The 7,683-nt window shown below is 46.7% G+C and overlaps 1 pseudogene; it reads right to left on the reverse strand.

Moving 5' to 3' along the window:
- Positions 1–741: 741 nt before the first annotated feature.
- LOC141786222 (NLR family CARD domain-containing protein 3-like) lies at positions 742–7,298 on the reverse strand (annotated as a pseudogene).
- Between the last annotated feature and the right edge of the window lie 385 nt (positions 7,299–7,683).

Below are 7,683 nucleotides of genomic sequence, written 5' to 3' on the forward strand. Positions count from 1 at the left end.
GCACTATAAAAAGTTTATGCTCAGCTGGGTCTTATATCCACGGCGTCCCCTCCTCTCTCATGGTTACAAAAAAATCAGTTCTAATTTCATAACTTTAGTAACTGTGATTGAGGAGTGAAGGAAGTAGATATGAGACCCCACTGTACATTGATACATTATTCCTCAGGGGCCACAGGTTGTTTGAGCCCCACAGCACTGACTGGTGATCTATGCTCCATGGTCATGGGTCTTGTACCTGTTGACTTCTGCAGACTGCCTAATGCCAAATTCTGAGTTTAAGTGTGAAATCTATTTTTTGGGGGACACAGAAAGCCAGCCCATACCAGGTAGAGCATAGACAGCTGATCAATGCCACAAGGAGCAAGGACAGCTGGTCCATGCCATGAAAAGCACAGACAAACAGTCCATGCTCTGACACACAGACAAATGGTCCGTGTCAGGTGGAGCACAAACAGCTGGTGCCACTGCTGCACATCTAGAAATTCAGCAGGGTCTCACATCGACTCTGCCCCCTCCTGACTCACGGTTACAAAACACACTCACAGAAACTAATGATTTTAAGTTGTGCTTACGTAAACAGTAACAAAAGTTAAATCTACTGATAAATCATCAGTTTCAACACTGAAAACTCAGACACTTGAGTAAATTCAACTTACTAACAATTTTAAAATTTTCATAGCTCAATCCAGTTGAGTAATTTGGACTTCGGGGTTTACAGTGTAAAGTTGATCTCAGAGAAACTTACCGAGCCTTCCTGCAGTTCCTCACAGCTGGAAGCAGTCTTCGTCGTCCCTCCCATGACGTGTTGTACTTCTTTAGATCTAACTCATCCAGAACTTCCTCTGACATCTGCAGCATGTAGGCCAAAGCAGAGCACTGGATCTCAGAGAGTACCCTCTCTAATCTGCTCTCTAACTTCAGGAACTCTTGGATCTCCTGATGGACTGAGGGGTCCTTCATCTCCATAAGACAGTGGAAGATGTTGATGCTTCTGTCAGGAGAGACCCAATAACTGTTCATCTTCTTCAGGTTGTTGATGACTGTGTGGATCATCTCTGGACTGTTGTCTGTGTGACCCAGCAGACCTCCTAAGAGTCTCCGGTTTGACTCCAGAGACAGTCCATGAAGGAAGCAAACAAACAGGTCCGTTTTCACTGCTCAGGGCTTCCTTCATAGCTTCTTCCAGGAGGTCTGCCACAGTTGAGATTTCCTCCACAAAGTCTCCATATGTGTAAGGGTGTAAGGTGTAGACTGCAGCCAGAAACTCCTGAACACTCAGATGAACAAAGCAGTAGACTGTTTCTTGGAAGATCACACTCTCTCTTTTGAAGATCTCTGTACAAACTCCTGAGTACACCAAAGCCTCTGAGACATCCAGACCACAGCTCTCCAGGTCTTCTTGGTAGAACAGGATGTTTCCTTCCACCAGCTGTTCAAATGCCAGCCTGCCCAGCTTCAGGAGAACTTCTCCGTCAGCCTCCATCAGCTCCTGAGGGCTGGTCTGATGAGCCTCAGCGTACTTCTTCTTCCTGTGAGTCTGAACCAGCAGGAAGTGTGAGTACATGTCAGTCAGGGTTTGGGGCAGCTCTCCTCTCTGCTCTGTGCTCATCATGTGATCCAGAACTGTAGCAGTGATCCAGCAGAAGACCGGGATCTGACACATGATGTGGAGGCTCCTGGAGGTCTTGATGTGTGAGATGATTCTGCTGGACTCAACTTCATCCCTGAACCTCCTCCTGAAGTACTCCTCCTTCTGGGCGTCAGTGAAGCCTCGTACTTCTGTCAGCCTGTCCACGTGTGAAGGAGGGATCTGATTGGCCGCTGCAGGTCGAGAAGTGATCCAGACCAGAGCTGAGGGAAGCAGGTTCCCCTGGATGAGGTTTGTTAACAGCACCTTTACAGAGCACTGCTGTGTGACATCAGACACACGCTGAGTGCTGTGAAAATCCAGAGACAGTCTGCTTTCGTCCAGGCCGTCAAAGATGAACAACAGTTTACAGACAGCCAGCGTCTCTGCTCTCAGCTTCTCTAATGTTGGATGGAAAACATGGAGCAGCTTTAGGAGACTGTAGCGCTGGTCTTTGATCAGGTTCAGCTCCCTGAATGGAAGCAGGACCAACAGACTGAGGTCCTGGTTTTCAGAGCCCTCTGCCCAGTCCAGAGTGAACTTCTGCACTGAGAAAGTTTTTCCAATCCCAGCCACGCCGTTTGTCAGGAGCACTCTGATGACTTTCTGCTGCTCAGGTAAGGCTTTAAAGATGTCCTGGATCTTGATGGGAGTGTCCTGGAGGATCTCCTTCTTAGAGGCTGTCTCCAGCTGCCTCACCTCATGTTGGGTATTCACATCTTCACTGGGTCCCTCTGTGATGTAGAGCTCAGTGTAGATCCTGTTGAGGAGGGTTCCACTTCCTGTTTCATCACTTCCTTCAGTCACACGTTCACATCTCCTCCTCACACTCACCTAGTGTTCATTGAAAAGCTCCTGCAGTTCAGCTGGCTCTGAAAAAGACCAATCAGAGTGAGACAAACAAAGAGAATGTGAAAATGAAGGGATCGTTTCCATTAGCTCATCAATATGAAAAGATGTGCACAGAGTCCTCTCAGCTCTCTGTGTCCATGTGTGCAAACTAAAGCAAGAAGCAAAGAGAGAAGAAAGTGAATGAAGAGACAGAGGACAAGCTCATCAAAGTCAGACATGTCAGCTCTGAGTTCTTCTGGCTTTGAGTTTTCTCTCAGAGGAGAAAACAGATCAAAGAAGAAACAGCAGAGAGATCTGCTGGAGCAGACAAAGCATCAGGTTACATTTCACCTGGCTTTGAAATGTACTGATAATCCTAAAAATCTTTGTGCTGTGTGACTGAATCATGTCAGCCTCTTCAATCCTAACCTTGTGTTTCACACCTCTTCACACACAGGTGTACAGGCTTCCTTTGTTCAGGGCTGCTCGGACGGCCTGTCTCAGCTCCAGGTCCTGGTCTGGGTCAGAGAGAAAGAAGTTCAAGTTAGCTTCTTTGTCTGGATGAATTCAGCCTTCAGTCTGTGATGTGTTTGATTTGAAGCCTCTTAGTTTCATAACGCAAATCCTGTTTTTCCTGTCTGACTGTTTGATCAATCACAGGCAGACATTCCTTGTGGTCTTGTGATCAACACAAAGCTCACACTGTCTGACTGTCTGTGGCTACTTCACAGTCAGAGCCTTCATTTTCACAGAGCTGAACTCACCGACTGATCCACATCTGTCCCTCTGCTCCCATCAGACAGGGAAGACTCCCCGCTGTGGGAGACAGACAGGAACTAGCAAAGACTTCAGGGTTTCAGCCGTGCTCGCATTTTCTACAAACATTCAGGAGAGGAAACAGCTCCAGGGTCTTACTGTGGCTCTGTGGGTCCAGGTTCATCAAAGAGGTTTAGACTACCAGTTCTGGACCAGTCACTCCTCAGGGACACACAGCTGGGTCCTGGAGACTCTGCTCCCTGTGCGCTGGACTGAAATCTGCAAAAGCAAACTTGTTCTTCTAAAGAACTCATATATCTTTGACAGTTCGTCTGAGAAAAGAGAAAAATTCAGTTCAACAATTTTATTTAGCAGAAGCTTTTTGTCCAAATCAGCATACACCACTGAGCTGGGGTTTGGTGCCTTGCTCACCTTGACAAAGCTCAAGGAATAGGACTGACACCTTTTCAGCTCTCAGCCTAGTTCCTAATCTTGGTCCATGCAGGTACTTGAACTAGCAACCCTCCAGTTACAACGTCAAATCACTATGGATTGAGCTAGTGCTGGACAGTGGCAGAAACTTGTCCCTTGGTCGTTTTGAAGATGGTGAAAGTATCAGCATAGACCACAGTTTATTATTATTATCCCTATTCTCACAGGATTAGTATGACGTGTGATGCTCTGGTAATTTAAGAATGACCCCCTGACATCAGTTTTTGGTGTGATTCATTCTCACAGGATCAGTGAAACCTGTAAACAACTTGGTGTTTCTCCTGTTTCTGAGTGAAAATGCTGCACAGATCCACCATGCTTTAGAAGCAGCACCTCACTCTGCAGCTCACAGCCAGCTGTATATTTAGATCCGAGAAGAAGAAGACGCCCACATCCAGCTTCATTCAAACTGTGGCTGAATCTCAGTGATAAACTGCAGTTTCCTCTCTGCTCTCTTCTTCACGGCTCTGGAAGAACCTTCTGAGTCGCTATAACATTGTAATGTGATACTGATGAGTGTTTTTTTCTCGTGTGGCAGCAATACTCTTCAGTAGAAACCCATCAGCAGGCTTTGTTGAAGTCTTTTCACTGACATAAAAGAATGACTAAAATTCTTCAGTGGTTTTGTAAAACTTACTAAAAAACCTCAAATGAAAGAGAAAATGTCTTAAGTTTTTTGTCTTTATCAATCTGTGTTTTACATAAACTCACTACTTTTACCGATCAGGAGTGCTGACAGGCTGCCAACACTAAATTCAATTTTAGTTTCTCGTTTTTCTAATGGAGTACAGCTTTAAAATTTTGTTACACTGCATAAAGACATAATTGAGTTTCATCAGCCTATAGCCTCAGTTTGCCCTGAATCAATAGAGGTGCTGCTCTTCACTTCACAGAGAAAAATGAGACCACAGTGAGTAAAAATATGTGGGGTTGAAGGGTTTTAAGCAGGCTTCAGCCCTAAAGCACGTTTTCAATGGCCAGTGTGACGGCAACCGTCCTTGAGCACAATTCACTTCTCTGCTTTGGCATGCTTCAGAGAGGTGGGCTTTGGCACGGTTTACTTCATGCACAAGCACAAGCAGGCGGACAGCGCGTGAGATCCACGACTTATGATCACCGCGAGTGCATCTCTCGACAGTCATTTTAAACAAAGCGGGGATGTTAGAGGGCTGTGTCGGGCAAAAACAACTTGAAGTCGAAAAGTCCATAAAAGTTGCAGCAGTGCTCTCTGTGTCTCATTTTGCTGCCTCTGATGAGATCACGCTTCATGCAAACAGACGTTTCACCAGTGGCGAACCGTGGCCCCAGCCACTGGGCCTTCAGTAGGACCATGGGACCACACGTGGCAATAAACAATCAAAAAAAGAAATAAAAACAATAGCCAGAATCATGTGACATGGAAGTTTAGTATATTGATAGTTTTGTGGGATTATTAATTTATCATGTGCCTGAACACTGCAACACCTAACACAACTTCAAACAATTAAAAAATTACGATATAAAAAAAAAAAAAAAAAAAACGGAGTTTCAAGTAATCCAGCAACCACACAGTCTTCTCCATTACTTTCCGCCATTTCTCTTCACGTTCTGCCAACTAGATCTTCTCTTTTCTCCTCACTCACTCACAGCTACAGTTAGGCGCTTATCCATTAAAGTGATACTCTGGGATGGAACAAGTTGGGTCCTTTCACAAGGTTTAGGGCAGAAATTACCCCTACAGCAGTGTTTTTGTGCAGCAGAAGCCCAGAGCGCTCGCACCCAACACCCCCTCCCTGCTCGTCAGCCGGTTTCCTCTGCAGTCAGACGAGGCCATATTTTACTTGACCAAAAACACAAATAAACGGACTCCCACCGAAAAAATCTGATATCAGTCTGCATTCACGCTTTATTGAGAGAATTTTCAGTGTGTTACTTTCACACAGAAACACCGCTAAATAAGGCTCTAATTCTCATCGTGTCTCTGCGTCCTGGCAGACTACCTGCATTTGTTTATATCTGGCACGCCGCGCGCGCGCGCGCGGACTAATACACTAAGTGGTGAGCGCCTCGTAGCCAGCTGCGGCTCTGCAGCGGAGGTAGCGCCATTTTACGACACGATGAAAACTAGAGCCTTATTTAGCTGTGCTTTTGTGAGACAATCAGCATGGAACAAGAGTGCCGCAACATTGGCCAGCAGGAGACAGGGCCAGGAAACCTGGTTCACCTTGTATTTAGCTGCTGACATTAGCATAATGGGCTCACTCTGTTAGCTCTGCAAAGGCCATGAACTGCTTCTTTAGTCAGCAGCAAAGCTGGACAGGCATGTCTGATAATCTACATTAAGGAGCAATAAAACAGAGAAACCAACGCTGTTTACAACAATTTCATTTCAATTCTCTCATGAATATGATGGTGTGCTCCGAAACAGCGCATCAGTGCCAACCTGCTGCATACTGAGAGACTCCAAGAGCAGAAGAAATAAACAGGTGTTTCCATGTTCACGTCTTTGCAGGAACAAAAGTCATATTGATTAAGTGTTAGTGTTTGAATCATGAAGATTTATTGCTGTTACTATGGAAACTACAGGCGCAGTTAAACTGTGTTAAACTGTTCGTGGTTCTCTGCTCTGCTGAGAGGCTCAGAGCGCTCAGCGCTGACACACACATGGAGCACGGCACACGCAACCAAGACTCAAACACCTCAGTGAAGAGGGATGATGGACCAACATCTATAACATCTGTTAATGACATGCCATGTAAGGACGAGACACAGCTGATAGGGGGCCCCACCACATCACTGTGGAACAGGCGGTGGGACCAGAGCGCGCTAAGAGCGATGGGAGCTGAATAGCCAGCACAAGAGCTTGTGGAAGGGGAATAACATGAGATATGACAGTTTACCGCTGTTCTTCAATTCCATATCATAATGAAGTTGGCCCACAGTATACCGTGGACAACAGTAGAGTGGCCAGCACTAGATGAAGCTAGTGATGCTCTGACAGTGAGAAGAACTGAAAGCTGATAGCTGACAATAAGCTGTAAACATGCTGTTCTCAATGATCAAAAGAGTTCAGTGTGTCTGCTTTCAGCAGTGGTGGACAAAGCTCCACTCCACTACTTGAGTCAAAATGTTGATCCTCATGGTCACATCTTACCCCGCTACAAAGAAAAGAGGATTAGTCTAAATGTTATTCAAGTTAGAGTACTAAAGTACTTCCTTTGAAAAAGACAGGAGTATTTCGAAGTACAAATTCCATGTCCACCTCCGTGGCCACCACCTTATTGTGGTGGAAGGGTTTGAGTGCCTCAATGATCCTAGGAGCTATGTTGTCAGGGGGCAACCGCTCCTGGAAGGGTTTTTTAAGGCAAACAGGTCCTCGGTGAGGGGCCAGACAAAAAGCGGTCAAAGACCCCTAGTGATGAGTACTAACAGGATTCAGTTCACCCTGGCTGGAGGGTCACCAGTGCCTCACCCTGGAGCCAGGCCTGGGGTTGGGGCCCGCAGGTGAGTGCCTGGTGGCCGGGCCTTCACCCATGGGGCCTGGTCGGGCCAAGCCCAAATGGGTGACATGGGTCCATCCTTCTGTAGACCCACCACCTGCAGGAGGAGCCATAGGGGTCCGGTGCAATGTGGATCAGGCGGTTGTCAAAGGCGGAGGCCTTGGCAGCCTGATCCCAGGTTACGGAAACTGGCTTTTGGGACATGGAACATCACCTCTCTGATGGGGAAGGAACCTAAGCCGGTGCAGGAGTGAGAGAGATACCGGCTAGATATAGTTGGGCTCACCTCAACGCATAGCTTGGGCCAATCTTCTCGGGAGGGTTGGACTCTCTTCTTTGCTGGCGTTGCTCCAGGTGAGCAGGTGTGTGTTTACTTGTAGCTCCCCAGCTCTCTGCCTGCGTGTTGCAGTTTTCCCCGATGGAAGAAAGGGTTGCTTCTTTGTGCCTTAGGGTGGGAAAATGGGTCCTGAGCTGTTGTTTGTGCCTACCCACTAAATA

This window comes from Halichoeres trimaculatus, unplaced genomic scaffold (assembly GCF_033239565.1).
Source record: "Halichoeres trimaculatus isolate MK-OKI-2021-1 unplaced genomic scaffold, fHalTri1.1 fHalTri1_scaffold_24, whole genome shotgun sequence".
In the NCBI taxonomy this organism is placed as follows: domain Eukaryota; kingdom Metazoa; phylum Chordata; class Actinopteri; order Labriformes; family Labridae; genus Halichoeres; species Halichoeres trimaculatus.